Below are 22,133 nucleotides of genomic sequence, written 5' to 3' on the forward strand. Positions count from 1 at the left end.
ATACATTTCAAATATATACATATTCATATAGTCGTTCGTATATAAAAATACGCGACTTTATGAATATCGACAATAATTAGAGTGTACTCAACACTTGCTATCCATTTACTCTTAATCAAGCGAAGCATTGGTTTCAATCCACAGTTGTTGAGCCCCGTCGATAGTCGCTTCATCGGTATATGCAATTACGATAATAACATGAATTAATAATGAAAAAAGGATCACTTTACTCCCTCAACTTGGCACAAAGTATCAAAAACGCCCAAATTGGAAAAACCAGATCACTTTTACCCTAAACTTGGCAAAACCGGCTCAAAAACACCTCTATGCTGACGTGGCACCTTAATTGGAGAGTGGATTTCTAATTAATCACAATTTACTATAATTAATCATATTCAAATACTAATTAAACATAATTAAACTCTAATTAATTTAGGGAACATTTTGAACATTTTTCAATTTTTTTTTAAATTCCAACGAGGAGGAGGAGCCTCCTTGCCGGAAAAAAGAAGTTGCTGCTCCTCTTCTCAGAGGAGCAATAGCTCCTCGGATCTTTGCTCCTTGCCTGAGGAGCGATTTGCTCCTCATGCGAGGAGCAAATTCATCTCTTCCTTAATAGAAGAGTTTTCTCTTCCATTTAGGAAGAGATGAATAGACCCACGTGGGTCTGTTCAAATCTGCTCTTCGAGGAGCAGACGTGGGTCTGTTCATCTCTTCCTTAATGGAAGAAATCTCTTCCATTAAGGAAGAGAATGATGAACAGACCCATGTTCTGTTCATCATTTTGTGATGAACAGACTTGGGTCAGTTCATCATTTTTTATTTAAAAAAAATGATGAACGGACCCACCGAGTCTGTTCCGAGGGGTTGAATTAATTATTGATGTATAATGTTCTACGGTTTTTGATTTTATAAAATTATTAATATATTAAAATTTAAAAAAATTCGTAAAATTTTTAAAATTGAAGGGTTAATTTGTTATTTTAAGTTTTGAAATAAAGGGATAAAATTGTTTTTTTTAATATTAGGTATTAATTTGAAATGTTCAAAAATATTTAGGACCATTTTTAACATTGTTTTTATCAAAAACCACCTTGGTAAAACACAACCACCATCAAAACCGGAGAGTGTGTCTCACTCTCTTAAGTGAGAGTGGGGAGGGGGGTTTGTGTATCAAATTTGACAAGTTCAGGGTAAAAGTGACCCTGTTTTTCTAATTTGGACGTTTTTGATACTTTGTGCCAACTGCAAGGGGCAAAATGATCCTTTGTTCAATTAATAATATTCAAGCCATAACTACATTAACAATAAAGTTGGATTTCTCACCAATTTGGCTACTTAAAACGCATACTTAAAATAGTCCGACATCTAAACAAAATAGACATTCCTATAGTTTGGAATGTCGTCTACAATATTCATTGAGGTCTCGCACTAAAAGTAGCACCCGAAGGTGTCGGAATCTAGCTCCTAAGTTATTACATAGTGCTATCCTAAAATTGCAGAACAGCTTTGCGCAACAAAATGTTCTGCCTCATATGACCATGTTAGAGGAAAAATCAGGAAAAAAATAAAAGCTAGATATTTGTAGAGGACACATTCAAGTTTTTGTACAATCAAACAGAACCTGATTTGGAAACATACAACTCCGGATATGGCCCTCGAAATATGACTGTTCTGCAGAACAGTTTTTTGCAATTTCAAACAATGTTCAATCTCTCAAACTTAATCAATATTCAGCTTTAATAACTCCATTGCAAGTTCACAATCATCAATTACATCTCACCTTATCAACCTAGCATGAATACAGTTTTTGGCTGAAGCCCATAGTCCATTTTCTATTCCAATTTTCAATCCATTTCTTAATGATACAACCCGATTCCATATCTAACACATAAAGAACTATCAAACACCAAAATCATTTCATCATTTCCGAATACTTCATCCAAAATTTCAGAGTTTTAGCTCACCTTGGGATATGTCCATGGCCAAAGGGTTCTCAAGCTCTAATTTATGATCAAAAGCCTCCATATCAACTCATAAACACCTCACAACATACAATTGAACAAATCCCTAAATTAACTTTAAGAACCCTAATTTTCTTAAGCTCAAATTATCAATTAAATCATGGAATCCTTCAATTAGTGAGCTTACCTTGAGTACCTATGGAGTTGTGATTGATTGTCATCAAAATTTGCAATAATTGGTGAAGGAATCATGGAGTTATGAAGAGAGGGTGGGGTCGGCAAAAATAAGAGAGAAAGAGAGGAAATGGAGTCTTTAGCTTATGCTAAGTGAAAGGAATATTCATTCCATTTAAGGGAAGTTTTGGCAAAAAGGCCACTTTGGCTCGAAACGGCTAATTTGCATTTAAACTCAAATTCTTACTTAACCGTTGTGCTAAACTTCCAAATGATTTTGGAATTCCTTTTCCGATTAATTCTTACTTATTTTAAATTATAATAATCTTTTCTTTAGATTATTATTGGCTAACATTCCATTTTAGCCCAAAGGGCTAAATTGCACTTTAATCCAATTTATCGCATAATAATTTTTCCCTTAAATTATTATTTTACGATGACTTCAATAGACCCTCTTTGATCTAAATCCTTATTATCTATTCTTAATGCGTTATTCTTGACCTTAATCTTTACGTAATACCTAAAAATCTAGGTTATTACAATCATTCCACGTAAGGAATAATTAGTAGGCCCGGAAAAACATAAATTAAATATGAGGATAAATTTAATTTAAAGAGTCTTTAGAAATATAAAATGATTATAGAAGTTAAAATATTAAATTTGGATATTTATATTTTAACTAACGGGAATTAAGAAACACTTATAAATTAAAATAAAATAATTTATAAGTCCCGAGTGAATATTTTTGGAGTTAATATTCACAGAATATTTTTAGAAAGTTACTCCTAAAAATTTATATGATTTGGATATATAAATTTTATTGGGAGGGACTAGTTTAGCCCTAATAAATCTAAAATATTTTATTAAAAATAAAATATAAAATTATGTTTTTATTCTTGTTATGATTTATGGAATTTTTGGGTAAAATTTCATAAAGATTGGAGTTCGTTGTCCGTTTTAGTTACGGACAAATATTTAAGAATTTGGGTTAAAGTAACGCGTAAGTCACCAGGGGCTAGTTTTATAATTAGCCAAACTATATATAAGATTTCAAATTCATTTGAAATCAGTTCCAACAACCATTTTCCTATTTCTTCATATCTTTTAGCTTCAGAGACGCATGTGACCTAGGGTTTGAGAAATTCAATTTGAGTTCTCGTTTCTAACTCGAATTTCTTCGTGAATTTGATTGTAATCGAGGTAATAATAGTTATTTGAATTTGGTTCTATTGAAATTGGATTATTATTGAATATATAACGGGTAAATAGATTTTGAACTGACAAGGCTTCCAATTCTTTCTTCGGAAGTCGTATCTAAATAAGGCCACTCTAGAGCTGTAGAGTAGTTCAGTCTATCCCATAATTTTTCATTTTGTTTATACGCTTTGCTCTGATATGAAACTACTCTCTGTATATGTGTTTTGAAAATGTTGCATGCATTTTACAAAAAAGGCTTTTGCCAGTTGTTCATAAAGAAACTGGAACAGTATTTAAAGCTATGTGTTTGTACAAATGTTTTTAAGCAGTCACCTGATGTGAGAATGGGTTTACACTGCTGGCATTGTTTCGGGCAGGGCTATCATATGATATATCATATGTACGCATATTACCTCAAGTCCAGGAATGCAATCGCAGGGTTTTAGTTACATGTTTGTTTAAAAGTTTTCAAACACTTGCGAAAAGAGATTGAGACCTTTTATGTTTTCAAAACGCGCAAAGTTTTTACTGTTTTTTCTAGGCTTGCTACGGGTTTCGGAACAACCATTCACATTCCCTAGCGGTAGTCTCGACTCGAGTTTCGAGGTGGAAATTGGGTGGTGACAAAGTTGGTATCAGAGCAATGTTGTAGGACTGGAGTGTCTACAATAACATTGCGGATACATAAGGATATAGTCTAAGCGTCTAAGGAACTACTGCAGCACATAGAAGTCGAGTCATGTCTTTGATACGTTATCATTTGTTTTGATAAATATTCAGCTTTTCCCTATAGGTTGTGAGTCTGTGTTATGATTGCACGCGTTATATGCTATGATGAGAATGTGCATATTAGATGTTGCCAATGATTTGGCTATGTGTATTTGTTGAACTCTGTTTTATCATGCGTTTATGTCTGATAGTAGCGTGATTTGCTTTGGTTAGGATGTCTGACCAAAGTAAAACACGAGGGCGTATTGCTATGGCACAACATGATGAACAAGGTCAAGATGAATCATTTGTTCATGGAGGACAAAATGTAGATGCTGGCACGGCAGGTTGAGGCCGAGGTAGAGGAAGAGGTAGAGCTAGAGGTCAAGCTGAAGGGAAACAAGAACCTGTTCAGGCACCTGGAATGCCTCAGCGACCTAATGCCCCATGCTTTGACTTTAATCAATTCTTAGCTGGAGTTGCAGCTATGCAGGCCAATCAAGTGGAGAATCAGGCTATGCATAGGGAGCAACTATTGCAACAACAACAAGTGTTTGTGCAAATGTTGATAGAGACTTAAGTCAACGGAGTTTGATGGTTTTGGTGATGCGTTATATTTCTTGGAGGAAGTCGAGTGTAATGCTAGACGTCTTCAGGGTGACGAGAGACAATCAATCTTGTTAGTCGAGATGTCCATGAAAGGACCAGCAAAAGATTGGTTTTGACGAATAGTCCAACCAACAATGAATCATATGACCTTGGCAGAATTTATTAATCGGTACAGAGAGTTCTTTATACCATTCTCTGTGACTGAGAGTTATCGAGATAGGTTTCTGAACCTGATGAAAGGAGATAAATCATTGCAAGAATATGTGACGGAGTTCACTAAATTGGGTAGATTAGCACCTGATTTGATGGCTGATCCAATAATGGTGAATGCGAGGTTTATAAAAGGTTTAGAACTCGGGTTTGTCAGTCTTGTTTCTGATGTGAACATAGATTTGATACAATTGACTGACAGTGTACATCAGATGGAGACTTCATTGGTTCAATTTGGTAGGATTGTTAGTCCTATTATGCCAATGTAAACAAGGAATGATCAGGTCACTGCGGCAGCCAATACTGAGATGTTGTTCAGTCCAAGTAATTTTACTTGGCCACGTAGCAGAGGATTTAAGAGAGGGAAGCATAACAGGCGTTTTCATACTCCTAGAGTTAGTTCAAGTGGACGCAACTCAAGAAGTGCTGGAGTTTTAGCTCCATATTGTCAGAACTGCATGAGGAGGCATTATAGAGTATGTCATCTCGCTGCATAAGCATGCTATGTTTGTGGCCAGCAAGGCTATTATGCTAGACAGTGTATGGTGTTGGGAGCACAAGGGTCTACTGCCATTGTTGCTCAACCTTTTCAGCATCAATAGAGGCTTTTGTTTCCAACGGCATTTGGGCAAGTACAGACTGGTAGTACGTTTACTGGTCAGAGAGGTAGAGGTTTTGGAAATATAGGCGGAGGAAGAAATGCTAGAGGAAGAGATACTGGCCAGACTTCTCAAGTGGAAGGGAGTTAAGCCAGAGTGTTTGCACTTAACCCACAGAAGGGCTAAGCCTCTAATGCAGTTGTGCAAGGTATCTTTTCTATTGCTTTTATGGATGCATTAGTATTATTTGATTCGGGTGCGACACATTGATTTGTTTCACCAAGTTTTGCAATTAACATGGGATAGCAACCCGCTTATTTGCAAAATCCATTATCAGTAGCCACACCATTGGGCGAAAGTATGGATACAGACATAGTTTATTTGTCTTGTCCTGTGAATGTTCAAGGACGAGATTTATTGGCTTATTTAGTGTTGCTAGAGGTGCTAGCATTTGATGTCATATTGGGCATGGATTAATTAGCTCAATATTATGCGAGTGTGGATTGTAGCAGTAAGTTAGTGACATTCAAAACTCCTGGAATTGAAACGATTTCAATTCAGGGTGAGAATTGTGAATCCACCACTAGTATAATTTTAGCTACAAAAGCTCAGCGAATGTTGAGAAAAGGATGTCAAGTGTTTTTAGCCATTGTGAAGGACGTAGAGAAAAGTCAAAGTATTGTACATGATGTACCACTGGTAATGGAGTACTCTGATGTTTTTCTAGAGGAATACCTGGATTACCACCAGACAGGGAGATAGGGTTATATATCAAGCATACTTTGTTGAGATCAGATGGAACGTACTTCATATTAGGCGTCACTAGGACTACATGATCACCAGTAGTAATCGATATAGAGTAAGTATACGGTCCTTACAGAGATAAGGTATGATTGTGAAATAAGTCTGAGGCGATGATAGTATAGTCTACGGTCTAAACTTAATGGGAAAAATCTGAGGCCACAATAACATAGTTCACGCCCTGATACTGTCATAAGTGAAGTGCGAGTCCAATTGTCTACGGTCCAGACTTATTGGACGATTTTGATGATTTTATATATGTGGTGGATTATGGCATGTTTTGGGATATGGAAATCGAGGTTTAGGGTTTCTTCAGATCCAATATCTGACTTTATGTATTATATAGTTTTCTATTTTGATATTTATTTATTAATGTTCATCAATAAATATGTGAACTCACTCAATTTTAACCGACCCCATTGATATTTTCCCCTTTCATATTTATCTAGTTACCACATGATCGAGATTTCTAGTCATGATAGATTGAGGAGGAAGTGAAAGGAAGAATAGTATAGAGGATATCCGTAAATTCCAGATGTACGGTAAATGCAATCACGTGGGATGAGTATCGATGCACTGGAGTAAACATGATAAGAATAAAGCTATACCCAATGGAAATCAAAGGAATTGGAGGGGAAAAATACCTTAGATGGGTACCATCACCATCCGACTCCAACTAAAAAACACTGAGGGGGCAGAGAAGGCAATCATAAGCTTATTTCATATGGTCAATAGGATAAGACCGTATAAAGTGATACACAAAAGTTCTTTCATATATGAATCTGGACCAGCAGTCGACATACGAAACCAACGAATGATGTTCCCTATAATAAAAGGCACACTCGCAATAACCGGAGATCGAAAAGAAGAAGGACTTTGCTACAGAGCGATTATAGTAGAACTACTAATGGTAGTGGAGATACTAAACCGACCTTGTAAAGAGCCCGTGTCCGAACCATTAGGAGAGACGGAAGTGTGGGAAGTTAGCCCGGGAAAACTGGTGAAACTTGGGACCAATATCCTTGAAGAGCTAAGAGATTCCATCAATGAAGTACTTAAGAAATAATGTGCATGTTTCGCAGTTGGAGCAGGGATTTGACCCAAGGGTAGACTGATATGAGTTAAAGGTGGACCCGATGAAAAAGGTTGTCAAGAAAAAGAAAAAGGAAGCATTACGAGGAACATAAAAAAACAATCGTTGAAGAGTTGGAAAATCTACATGCTGCAAGATTTATCAAAGAAGTCAAGTACTCCGAATGGTTAGCCAAGGTAGTGATAGTTACAAAAACCAAGGGGAAATTTCAATGTGCGTAGATTTCATAGATCTCAACAAAGTATGCTTCAAAGACTATTTTCTTCTGCCTATCATCAATTAGTTGGTAGATGCAACAATGTGTTACAAGCTCTACAGTCTAGTAGACATGGCACTAGGGTACAACTAAAACCCCATGAAATAAGATAATCAAGTCAAAACAAGCTTCATAACAGATGAAGGTAGGTTAAGCTATATGATGATGTCGTTTGGGTTGAAAACTGCAGGAGCCACGTATCAAAGGCTGATGAAATTTATGTTTAAAGAACAAACTGGAAAATAATGGAAGTATATGTGGATGACGTAATAATAAAAAGCTGAAAAGAAGAGGGTCACCCAAGAGATCTCCAGGTGATGATGGAAGTCCTCGACAAGTTCAATAATAAGATAAACCCCGACTAATACACATTTTCAGGACAAGGGGGAAAGTTCTTGGGGTTCATGGTATCTGAAAAGGGAATAAAAGAAAACCTAGAGAAGATCAAAGCCATCTTAGAAATAACTCCACCCAAAACCAGCAAGAGGTCCAATTCTAAAAAAAGGATAACATCACTAGGACGATTCATCTAATCATTAGCGAAGAGGTGCCTAATGTTTTATCAAACATTGAAGACAAAAACGTTTAAGTGGGGAAAGGAGTGTGCAAAGGCGTTACAAAATCATAAAGTATTCCTACTCAAACTGCCATTGTTAATTAGACCATCAAAGCAAGAGATCCTCAATTTATACATCTCAATGTGTAAAAGATACAGCAACAACTGTGCTAGTAAGGGAGGTAGAAGGCTACCAACTCCCGGTTTACTATGTCAGCTGCACACTGAAAGACGCGGAGAACAAATACCTAGATATTTAGAAGATGGCATTACCTTTAAAATCAACAGCTAAGAAACTTAAACAATACTTCCAAGCACACTCGGTAGTAGTACGAACGGACCAACCACTGAGGCACGCGCTCTAACGGCCAACCACTGGTAAAATGGTCCATATAATTGGGGAACATGACTCACTAGTTACTTTAAGAAAGAAGTAAACCCAGATGCCCAAAGGGAGTTATGCATAGACAGAGCAAAAAATGAAAGAGGAGCAAGACCCGAGCTCACCTTTAAAGGATCACACAAGATACAGATTGAGTATGAAATTAGTCTAAACCCTGCTGCAACAAATAATGTTACGGAATATAAGGCACTCTTGATCGAACTTGTAACACCCCGTATTTTTTTGACTAGTTTCATTAGGCTTATCGCTATGCTTCAGGTTCGTTTGAGTGTTCGATCACTTGGAGTTGTAGTTTTTGAGTTCCAAACCTTTTGTTATATGTTTTGATATGTCTTGCGTGTGGCCTCGGGGTTCGGAGTAATCCCGAGCTCGTTTTCAAAAAATTAATTTTTCATCGGAGGTAGAAGCTTTTCGCGTGCGCGAAAAGCGTGAGTCGTGGGCGCAACTTGTGTGTCGCAGGCGCAACATAGTTTTAGCGGGCGTGACTTGCGTACTGTTCAGTTCGCTGATTTCTATTTAAACTCACTTATTTCAACCTAATTCATTTTTATACCTTCTTAAAACCTAAAACGACTGGTACTTGTTTATTTTCATTTCTTAATCATTCCTTTGTCCTATTTTAATCATTTGTAATTATTTTAATCATTTCTCTCGTTGTTTAATCTATATATCATCATTTCTTTTGTTATGGATTCTATAGCTTCTTGTCATCTATATTTGTAGGAAATTTGGGTTAATTAATTTTTGGGTTTTATTGATCTTTGTCTTATCAAAAGGTATGTGGTATATGTTTGGGTCGGGTTAGACTTGTGTCGCCCGACACGTTGTGTTGAGCTATAATGTGGTTAAGGCTAACACAATACTTTGGGAAATTTATTTGGTTTTAAAAGGAAATATTTAAGTTATGAACTCCTTATTTGTTTTTAAGGATAAGAACTCACCTAAGCTTAACTTTTTTTAATTGGTTGATATGGATTGCATGGATTCGTTGGCTTGTACATTGGTTGTGGTTTGAGATGCTAGTTCTATGTGGTGTCTAGTATTCTTAAAGTTAAGAGTTGTATGGTTTTTAACTTGTACCTTATTATTAGACCCGTCGTTTCCCCGTGCTTCAGAGTCTGCAAAGGGTTAGCTTGCTTTCCAAGATTATCACATGGATACGCAAGCAGTGAGTTTGTAGTGCTATTTACCGCTTTATTAAGTACCGTAAATTATTTTAGTATTACAACTGTTTACGAACTATTTTTAATGATTATGGATCTAGATTGGAACGAGCTAGTCAATAGGCATTATCGAGACTGTGTGCACCGACAAGTACTTTGTGATTGGCTAATTATATGTCTGGCTTACTTTGGGGTTGATACTGATTTGTTCCCATCTAATTTGGGCAATACTTTGGGATGTCATTTCAATGTTGTTATTCTATAATATTATATATATATATATATATATATATATATATATATATATATGTGTGTGTGTGTGTGTGTGTGTGTGTGTGTGTGTGTGTGTGTGTGTGTGTGTGTGTGTGTGTGTGTGTGTGTGTGTGTGTGTGTGTGTGTGTGTGTGTGTGTATATATATATATATATATATATATATATATATATATATACATATATATATATATAAGGATTTCAGGTTTTAAAGGTTTTAATATTAATAAATGTAAATAGTATTAGGAACTCATCTCAGTATATATGACCTAGTTGTTTTCCTAATTTTCCAGGTTTATGATTTGAGAGCTTTGGATCATCTTCGATTCTTTGATTCCTTGGAGTTTCTTGTTTTATTTTAAACTAGTCAACTGTTTTAAAAACTCTTAGACCACAGTAGAACTAGTTTATTATTTATGGATATCTCATTTTGGATTGTCGGATTGGTACGATTGTTTTATTATATCGTTGGCATGTTATACTTTGGATTAAATATATATATGAGGCATGTTTTGGAGTCTCGGATTTGAGCCAAGCATTTTATTTTTAGAATTGTATATATAACTGTTAGACTTAGGTTGGAGTCTCGGTTTCCCCCGAGCAATGGTTTTTTTGCAGGTTTATATGTTTGTATGTTTATCTGCGTGGCTTGCTACGGGTTTCGGTACGACAATACCCATACCCTAACGCCGATCGCGATCCTTTAAATTTGGATCGTGACAGAACTGGCGTTGGCGGTAGAAGTCCGCACAGAAAATCTAAAAATTTACTGCGACTCTGAGCTTGTGGTGGGACAAGTAGGAGGAACATTCGCCATGAAAGAAGAAAACCTCAAAAGTGCGAGGGAGTTATTAAGAAATTAAGAAAAGGGAGAACGATGGAAGATCAATCAGATTGCAAGAGAAGATAATATCAAGGCAGACATGATCGCAACGACCACACCAAAGAAAAACGAGAAGTTCCAACACATGTAACTAAAACAAGAAATAAGTATTCCCACAATTGACACACTAGTGAACTATTGCTTGGAAGGGATAAACCAATAGATGGCACCAATCATAACGTACCTTCAAATAGGAGAAACATCTAATGACCGGAAAGAGGTAAAGAGATTGAGAAGAACAACTAGCATGTATGCAATCTATCACGACATATTATACAGAGCCTTTGGTAGTCAACTCTGATTTAGATGTGTATCAAGAAGAGATGGAGGGTATGTTTTGTAAGAAATACATGAAGGGTTATGTGGAGCACACGAAGGACCAGCGACAATCACAAGAAAAGCATCCTTGTAGAGATACTATTGGGAAACCATGAAAATCGATGCCAAAGAGATAGTAAAGAAGTGTGGCAAATGCCAAAATAATGGCGATAGATCTCACATACCCGCCTAGAAGACGACGCCCATGCACAGCCTCCACCATACATGCTGCCAGAACGGAAGAATTATTTTGAAGAGAGGAAGTGTGCCAGTTTGGTATACCTAAAACACTGGTAATGCATAACGACAAGCAATTTGATAGCACAACATTCAAGGCATTTTGAAAAAATCTAGGGGTCGACGTAAAGTTAACTTCGCTGGCGCACCCGCAAACAAACGAGATGACGGAAGTCACTAACCGCACGATCTGCAAAGGATTGAAGATAAGAATGGATGAAGCAAAGGGAAACTGGGCGGAGGAGCTCCACAATTTCATATGGCTATACAAGATCACTCAAAGGAAAGGAACATAAGAAACTTCATTCAAGCTTATATACGGAACATAAGTTGTCATACTGGTAGAGATTGGAATGCCGATATTGAGAACTAAACACTTCAACGAAGAAACAAATGAAGAGGAAACACACTTACGAATAAATCAACTAGAATAAAAAAGATATCAAGAAGGAATAAGAGCAAAAGCTTACACAGCCAAACAGAAAGATGCCACAAACAAAGGGTTCGACCTAGAGAATTCCATGTAGGTGACTTAGTCCTGAGAGATGCGGAGATAGGAAAAGGCAACACATGTATGGGAAAGCTAGAAAGAAACTGGGAAGACCCATACCGTGTAAGAAAATAAAATGAAAGAGGAGTCTATTGTAATAAGCCGTAAAATATTAAGGGCTTAGATCGTGCCACGAATCCAAAAAATTTCCATAAATTAGATCAAGTAGGCTGGGAATGGACACCGACAAAAGGAATTATTAAGGATATATCGAAAAATAGTAATAATTCAATGGAAATTATTATAATTAATAATAAATAAGGATTAATCGGAAAAAGAATTTCTGAAAGATAAGCACGACGATTGATAGATTGAGTTAAAGTGTAAGTTAACCGAGCTTAAGAGGATTTTGACCCTCAAACTTCATAAAGAAGTTGTTTCTATATGGACTTGTAGCCACAAACTTCCTAACGAAGCTGTTGCTATCATTTCATTTCCTAAGATAGGAAATGAACAACAAAAGCTTTCATTTTCTTCCTCCTATGTCGAACACACCTTCATCATTCAAGCTTCATCATTTCTTCACCAAAGTTGACGATTCTTGTGGCAATCGATCATAAATCAAAAGGTAAGCAAGGTAAGCTTATAAATTTATGGTTTCTATGGTTGATTTTGATGAATTGGGCTTAAGAATAAGATAGGGTTTTGATGGTGAATGTTGCAGATAGACCTACGGCATAGTCAACAATCAAGGTAAGGTATTAGTCCTGAAATTGGATTAAGTTGTTGATAAAATTGGATGATAAATTGATGAGGGTATTCAAATACATGTTGAATTTGGTATTGATTAATTGATGATTGTAGGTTATGAAATTTGTGTTGTTATGCTTGATGGTTGAATGAATTTTGAGTTGTAAAGGGCTAAGGGATTCGGTCATAAAGCTATGTTTAAGATGTGAAGTTCAATTGGTGATTATTAGTGTTGGTTTTAAGTTAAATAGCTGAATTGGAATCAAGTTTGATTGAAGTGATGTTGATTGAATTTTGATGGAAAATTAAGAAAGGGTTCGGCCATTTTAGCAATTTCCTAATTAATTGCTTTGATTATGAAATACATAGATTATGTGTGATTAAGTATATATATGATGGTTGGTTTATATTTATGTAGAGGCATGATTGCGTTAAGATTAGTCTCGACGCGCAGTGACCGCGATATAAACATATACGAGCTAGTTTGACGTTTTTATAATAAAACGCTAAACGATATTAAATAGTTATAAATCTTATGTAATAATAAATTTAAGATAGTAACTTGATAAAAAAGATAACACTAAGCTAAGATCATCATTAATTAGATATAAGATAGTACTAGTAACTCAGTCAAATTATCCCGGGAATGTATTATACGGTTATAGTTAAACTCGGTAGAATTATCTCGGGACTAAAACTGCCAGGAGTAAGTATCATAAACATGTTCAAGACAGCAGTGGTTATGAGTTATGACAATACAAGATAAGGTTTAGGGTTTCAATCAGAGGGTTATACGTGGATGCATATGAATGATTGTTTTATAGCATTGTTTGAAATGTTTTCATAAATACCCATCTGTAAACTAATAAACTCACTCAGATTCGATTGACCCCCCAATAGTGTGTCTTTTCAGGTATATAGTTTTGACAAGACAGACTTCTACTCTTGTTTTAGAAGTCTGTATGTATTGAAAGAAGGACTCCATCAGTAGTGATGCAGTAGAGTCAGATCCTAGTCTTTGTATATTTGTCAAACGGTTTTTATGTTATGACTAAACTTTGATATACGTATAATGTTTTGAAAATGCGCTTTAAACCGTTTGCTATGCAAAACAGGGCTACGCTTGATAGGAATATCGCGACGTAAGGCCCTGATTTTTGTAAATCGTTTTCAGACGATAAATGAATGTTTGTAATCGTAACGCTTTAAATAGCTTTTCTGAAAAGGTTTTTATATATGTGGCTGTATGGCTTATAGTGATCGAATGAAAAAAAAACTATACCTGTTTTAGGTGCTACGGGTCTCGGATCTACCACTCCCATTCCCTAGCGCCGGTCACGGCTCGAGATTTCGGGTCGTGACACCTATGGACTAGAAACCATTGAGGGATAGAAAGTTCCAAGGTTTGGGAATGTAGAACGTTTTAAAAAGTATTATGAATGAATTTTTTCCTATACAAAAAATGGAGCATAAATTTCAACAAGAAAGCATGAGAAGAATATATATATATATGAGAATCATTCCTCATAAGGCAACGACAAATATATTTAAGAACCTTTTCTCATAATGCGATGGCCATCTTATTTGCGATCCATTTCTCATAAGGCAACATCCAAGTCACGATGGAAACATTTTCCATAAGGTAGCAACCAAAATGAAGAACAAGCATTAAAAGAACACATTCCCAAAGCAATAAAGAAGGAAATCAACATACAAGGAAGCAACAAGGAAAAAAATTAATGAATCAACCAAAATGTATATCAACAAAAGTAAAATTTTAAGTTCTTTATGACAAATACAAAAGACAAAAATATAACAACAATTATCCACCGTTGAGGGTGTTCAAAAATAAATAATTCTTGTCACTAAGCTTTTCTCATCCGTCGTCGAATGATATAGGCAATTTATTAGCTCGTTTTTCTCAATCTTCTTTCGTAAGGCTGGTGTCGCCGTCCGACTTTGAGTCGTCGTGATGTTAGGAACTTAATCCACTATTCATTATCCTCTTATGTCCTGTCGTTTCACTTTTCGAACAAAACTCTTTCTTTTATTATCGTCATTCATCGACGGTTTATCCATAAAATGAATTATGCTGACGAATCCTTATAAAGTTTATACTTTCCTTCTTGGAACTCACTAGATCTTCTTTTGCATTTTTGCACCTCGTATGCTCATTTTTTTGTTTATACCCATTGGCTAACTCTCTTCTTATAGATGCAATGGACTATTCTTTAAACTTTTCGTCTCTTCTTACTTTACTTCTATTTATTTCCTTTTTCATTCTTTATAATCTTGGAAAATTGTCTTTATTATCCCGTCCTTTACTTCCCCTTACGATCATTGCTAACACCTTTTAAAGATTGTTAGTCTTACACTATGTTTCTTTACACCACAGTTACCCGTACATAAATGCTTGATGTCCTATAGGAAAGAGATGTTTAATCTCTATATGAACCTTCTTGGTTCGGGCGTATCTGTTATGTATACGATCTTCATACTAGTGGGACAATGATTGTTGCCGCGTTGGAGTTTTACTCCCGATTTATTCGATGTACCTCGTTTACTCATTTCCAATGAGGATCCTTGATTCTTTCAACTTTTGTTGTCGTGTGTTGCTTTTGGCAGTGTCGTCACTCTCACCATCATCGCGTATCGCGTATATTCTTATTGATCTTCAAATTTGTTAATCCATTATCTTATCTATCAAAATGCGTCTCCGTGTTCTCATGGAGATCTTTGTCTATCCTTATCGCAGGCGTAACCATTCTTTACGACCTTTAAGACATGTTGATCCTTGTAAGCACTATTATAGTCAAATCTTGTTGCCATATTTGGCACTTATCGTCTATCCACAACAACCTCCTTTCGATACCACTTTCTCATTTTAGTGAATTTTTCCTTATTTGCCTCGTTGTGATCCATCTTTTGGAACTTCAATGTTTGACTTTAGTATTAACCTTTAGGTTATACTTGACGTCTATCTATTATTCACCTTTATCTTGTCTGATCTATATCCATCTTGTTCCTTTAGCATCTTGTTGACATCGTTCATCTTTTGGTCATCGATATGCTTTTAGCGTCTATCGATATGATCCGCTATTCCACATACATCTATCATAATGATACTTTTATGAAAATTACTTCAAATTCTCGGTTTGACAATCATAACGGTTAATTCTCATGTAACCATCTTCAGAACGTCTTATTCCAATGTCAAATCAATCCAACGGTTTACCTAAAAGATATCTTCGTCCTACTAATCTGACGATCTTCGGATATCATGCAAACTTGCATCATCCATTTGTGGAGCCTACTTTTTGTCTTTAATGTTGGTAGCTATGAATTTTTTACTATATTCGACTATCATCTTTCACACTCTTTTTGTCTTATATCATGGTGTCCTAATCACTTCACTTAAGGATCAGGACATCCTAGCCTATCGTTCAATCAATTACATCATGCTATTTACGTACACATACGATCCTTTGATTATGTCTTCTTATACATTTCTCATCTTATCTCGTAATTTGACGTCCTTAACATCTCGTGAAGAAGGGCGTTCCCCTTCTAACTTATCGTTAATTAGATATGTGCTACTATCCGAACACATATGCTATTCTATTCCGTACAATTAAGGCTAAGTTCATATACTAGAAGCATAAATCCTATGTTCTCGCGATTACACTTGTTCACTATTCTTGTGGCCTAGATCGCAGCTTGCTCTCGAGCGTTTCACTTTCGTTACAAAGTTCTAGTCCAGGCATACTAAGTAAAAAACAAATCCCTTCAAAACTCTTTCGATAAAATGACTCATTTTGAAATTTAAATAAAAATCCCATTTAAAACTTAGCAAAATTGTGCACTACGGTGATGACGCCTCTCATCCCTAAAGAGTTGCCACATCTCACCTTTTCGTCTGAGCACAATGCATATGATGCATGTCCAACTAATGCATGTATTGACGTATGTAGTGATGCAACTCTATCAATGTCGTGGCACTTGTCAATGACTATTACGGGTCTAGGTACAATTATGCTTTTAAAATCGCTTAAACAAACAACTTTAATAAGTTATAAACTTTCAGTTTTGTAAGTTCTCTAGACCTTTATCCTCTGTAACCGGAAAGTTCCTCCACTTCGGTAGTTTCATACTCTCTCCTTATTCATTCGCTTCTTGACATCTCGATCAATCATTTTTGACAGTATCTTTCGCGCTATTCGATGCCAACTATGTACACCTGACTATCGAGTCACTGCACTATCAACTATATTCTATACATAGGAGATTTTACATCTCCCCAAGGTTCCATCTGGATATGCATATCACATACGCATATCCTATCGAAAACAAAATACACGTATGTATTTCGTATATACGTGTTACAAAAACAAACAAGCATGTCGCAACGAATCTATCATACTTATCATAAAGAAAACGATGCAAACGACTTGGATCAGACATAACTCAACTCTATATCTGCAATAGTTCATAGGTAACTTAACCGAGAAAACACACATTAGCATAGGTAATTGGACCAACTGCTCTGAAACCAACTTTGTCACGACCCAAATTATTGAGCCGCGAGCGGCGCTAGGGAATGGGAGTGGTAGCTCCAAATCCCGTAGCAAGCCTAGAATCATTATAAATTTTTCGCGATTTAAAATATATTACTATGTATGAAACGTTTTCAGAAAACTTCTTTGCATATTGTAATTATCATTATCAAAATATTGCAGTCCTTTTCTGCAAACCGATACAAAACGATTCGTAGAAACCAGGGTCTTATAAAGCGATATCTCATATCCAGCACCGCCTTGTTTCTAGTCGTGATCACGACCGATTCCTTTCATGGAAATTGGTGTAGAAATCAAACGGATAAAAACATATCTTTATAAGCAAATATCATTTATAATCGCATTAGAGTTTACAGTATAAAATACCGTTTGAAATCAAAACTCTAATCATATATTGACACATATGGACTACTGCAGCTCTATAGGGACTTGTACTTTGTGCAAGCCAAGTGACTTCCGACACAAAAGATATAACATGTTTGATCTGACTCCGATTACCTGAAAGACAACATTGTGAGGGGGTCAGTATTTTGGGAAATAATGAGGGAGTAAGCACATTACTAATAGTATTGTTAAAACATAACATCGCATGCGATAAAAACATATAAATGTAATTCAATATACGATATCAAAATATAACATAATGTAATGCAATATAATCCAAGTATTAGATTCGATTGAATCCCTGATCACGATACTCCATACGATCTATAACTTACATACGATTCATAACGATAACAATCAATTCGGTCGATCCAATTGGTAGGTTCCCGAGATAGTTCAACCGAGTTAAACCTCTACCATCGCTTAATCCCAAGGTGTGGGTCCCGAGATAGTTCAACCAAGTCAAACCCACTGGATACGGGTCCCGAGATAGTTCAACCAAGTTAAACCTTGTATCAAATTTGATATATATTCCAACTTCCATACGATACGATACGATAAACGATGTTCGATATTCGATATTCGATATAATTCCATAACACGATAACACTCTAGACATGCTAGACTGACATACTCACCGGGGATCACACAGTCCTATTGACGCCCAATAGGTATCAGGTTCCCTCGGATCACACACTGGTTTCAAAACTATAATAATTCGATAAACGATACTATAATCGATAATAATAGCAAACGATAATCGATAAAAGCAATTCGATAAGCAATACTTCAAACCATATATTATGCGGTGTGTTTATTCGTAGTATATCAAAATAATAACTTTTAAATAACCATACATAAAAGTAAAGTGCCACTTACAGTGACCGCTATCCACAACAGCTATAAAAAGATTCTTTGATTGATTTCCCCCGAATACTTGAACTCGTCAATATCGTAGTTCGTCGAATCCGCTGTTACATCATAATATCAGAACGTTTAATCCATAAATGCCAATCTTAGATTAAGGACTAAACCAAATTCCAAGTTTCTTTCTTTGATTGACTTCTTACTTTTTCATTTAACTTCAAAACGTGACTCCTTTATTCAATCGCTAAAACGTTAGCCTGATTACTTTGTTGTTTACTTAACCGGCCACTCGTTACCACATCCATACCTTTTTATTGAATTCAAATAAGTTCCATCAACATACCATACTCATTTCAGGCTCACGGGAAACATTTTTCGTTCACCTAAACTCCTGGAAGTCGCCATTGGGGCAGGGCACGTCGTGCCGGGCTTGGCACGTCATGCTCGAGCTGTTTTGGAAGGGGCACATCGTGCTCCCCCCCTCTATGCACGTTGTGACCCCCATAAAAATCAATGGGGCACGTTGTGCACAAGGCCTGCACGTCGTGCACATGCCATTTTTGGCCTACACGACGTGTTGAGGCTCAGCACGTCGCGCCCTCTTTTCTGGGGCACGATTCCAGCAGGTCGGAGGGCCTATTCTGACATTAAAACACACCTATTACTCATTCCGACATGTACTCAATTCATTTTCCAAGTGTTCGATTCAACCGTACTAATATCGAACTAAAGCAGCCCATAAACCCTTAAATTCACCAACCATAACTGAAACCTTACCTTAATTAGAAGCCACATGATGATAGAGAATTGAATTCCGAGCAAATCGATATAAAGAACACGCGATTTAGACGAGAAATGGCGAAACCGCGTTGATCGCAAGCTTCGTCGACCGAATTTTTCTCTGCTACTTCTTTGAATCTCCAGATGCTTCCTGTGGGTTCCTAATCATATGAATTCGTTTATTTAACATGGCTAATTGACATATTTAATTCCTCATTTATTTTGTTTTAACTCTTCCTTTTTCAAACTTTCTATTTTAACTAATCGATCAATTTCTTGCTTTAACTCAAATACGTACGTATTATTTATCCCAAATAAATAATACGACTTTCAATCTACTATTTCTCAACGATATTCTTTTATCAATTTATCTCAATTATATTATTAATTATTTTTGATAATTAATAATACGAGACTTTACACTTTATTTTTGGCTTTTTCTTTAAACCTCTTTTATCCGATATAAATTTCCAAAATTTCCATATTGAGATTTCTTAATCGACCTTCTCGGGTCTTATTTATTTTAATTCCTTTAATAATTTCTCCCATATCGCCACTCCGGCTGTTCAAAACTTGACATGTGGTCCAATTGACGATGTCAAATCTTTGGGGTATTACAGAAGCTCCATCCCCCCCCCCCCAAAACACCCAAGTCGTGGCGCTGGCATCCATAGAAAAGGACGAGATGGCTCTAAAAAGTAGAGATGCATCAAGAGGAATATTGACAATATCCTCACTATCTACAGTGCTAGAAGAAGAACAAGAACCACCAACTGTTGCCTTGGGACCACTGGTAAAACAAACGCCAATAGAAGATAGCAAAGCAGACCTCACCCCCAAGTTAGTAGACAAAAACACTAACAAAGAAGAACTAAAAGTAACCGGAGGGATAATGGCAGAGGAGTTCCTCAGAGGAAGATCGACATGCGCAGAAAAAAGGGGGAGCGACCTCTTCACAGAAGACAGATCTATCCGGATATCTCGAGGATTAACAAAAATGGGCGAGAGAGGCAGCATCTTCTTTGCAACTAGAGGATCTCCACGATCCTCTTGAGGACGCTTCTATGAAACTCTAGCTTTCTCCGCTTTAAACATGAACGGGGACAATCAGCAAGTGATCACCTGCAATAATGATAATAACAGATAATCAAAAAGAAGAAGAGGAAGACAACCAAAAGACAACCTAAAATAGGGATCAATAATCAAAGCATAAATAAAGAAGGAGAGAATAGGCCAGCCATATAAGTAATTTATGGTATATATGACATAAAAAAAGGGATTTCCAAAATAAAAAAAAACAACTCGATCAATCACCGCGTGTTCGTCAAAATAGGGTTCCGGAAAAGTCTTTTGGGCAACAAACAAACGCCACATCAAAGGTCCTAGCGAATGGCTGGGACGAGAAATCCAGAAGTATTTGTCTTTTCACTTCTTTAAAAAATCATGGATATCCTTGAACAATTTCCGACCAGACCTAAAAGCCTACATCAAAGAAACAAAGTTCCTTTCGGCGGAAGGAACAATTAAGCCATTTATAAAGACAGTCCAGTGTAAACTCTTCACCACAACAAGTATGAACAGACTTGAGACAAATGATATGTCGAATGGAGTAGGGATACAGTTGCGATAAAACAATGCTCCAAAGATTATAGATAGAAAGCACTAAAGGGTCCAATGGGAAGCAGAGACTAGTGAATAGTTTTTTCTTGAAGCGAAAGGAGTGTCTGATGGGAGGAGGAACATTAGGAAAGATTCTGTCACCTGGCATAAGAAGTAGATAATCGTCAAGTATATCATAAAAATCATGAATGTTTACAAGTGACTCCGACGATAGAATGCAAAGATACAATTTAACATCCTTAATAGGTTTAGAAACACACTCATCCATGGTTCAAAAAGAATTAGAAAGCAGCAAAATTAGAAATCAAAGAGAGAAAGTAAAATCAAGCGAAAGAAACGAAGGAACAAAAGAGGAAGAATAAATAGAAATAATAAGCAATGATGACAAAATCAGAAGAACAAAAGTTTTTATGACAAATTTTTGAATCGGGAAGGAAAATGAAATGGTGGCAATGCCCAAAAAAGTTCTAAACGCACTAATTGAGACATGACAGGCTGTTAGCAAATGAGCACAGGAGAAGAGGGTAAACTACTACTACCAAAATAAACTCGGTATCCACTGACCCGTATCGCCAAAAGTTAGATATAAATATCTAAGGAAAACGGACCGGAGGGTGGGGGGGGGGGGGGGCTTATGATGGAATACCATAGAAATACCACATCGCTAAAGAAATGAAAGATTTAAACACTGGTTTATAAAAGCAGAACGAAGGCCACTGTAAAGAGTACATATTTTTCACTTATTCCATATAATTATCTTTTTCAATATACCCTTACTGAATTAATATCAGAGTATACCTGTGACCCCTTTAGGATCAGACTCTTGTCCATCTTACAGGTACAACAGATATACGCCCTCAACTTTATTCTCGGAACAACTAATAATTCTCATTTTTATATTTATTTTATCAAAATTAATTTAAACTGAGTGTACACTTTAGTATAAATATAACACATTTTTTCTTTTATTTAAAACATGAGGGGAACTAGGGAAGGGTAAGGAGGGTCGGCCGGTCCTCCCTAGCCAACATTTATATATACGAAGGGCCTTGCTACAATCCTACAACTCTTTCCCATGAATTTTTGTGTTAAAAACTATGCCAAATGTCGTAAACAGGCCAAACCTTTCACAAAAGTTTTACAAAAGTCCTGACATTTTAATTTTGTCGATTTTAGCCAAAAGCTGATTATTTGGTTTCACAAAAGTCATGACCTTTCAATTTTGT

The sequence above is a fragment of the Mercurialis annua genome, linkage group LG3 (genome assembly GCF_937616625.2).
Source record: "Mercurialis annua linkage group LG3, ddMerAnnu1.2, whole genome shotgun sequence".
NCBI lineage: Eukaryota > Viridiplantae > Streptophyta > Magnoliopsida > Malpighiales > Euphorbiaceae > Mercurialis > Mercurialis annua.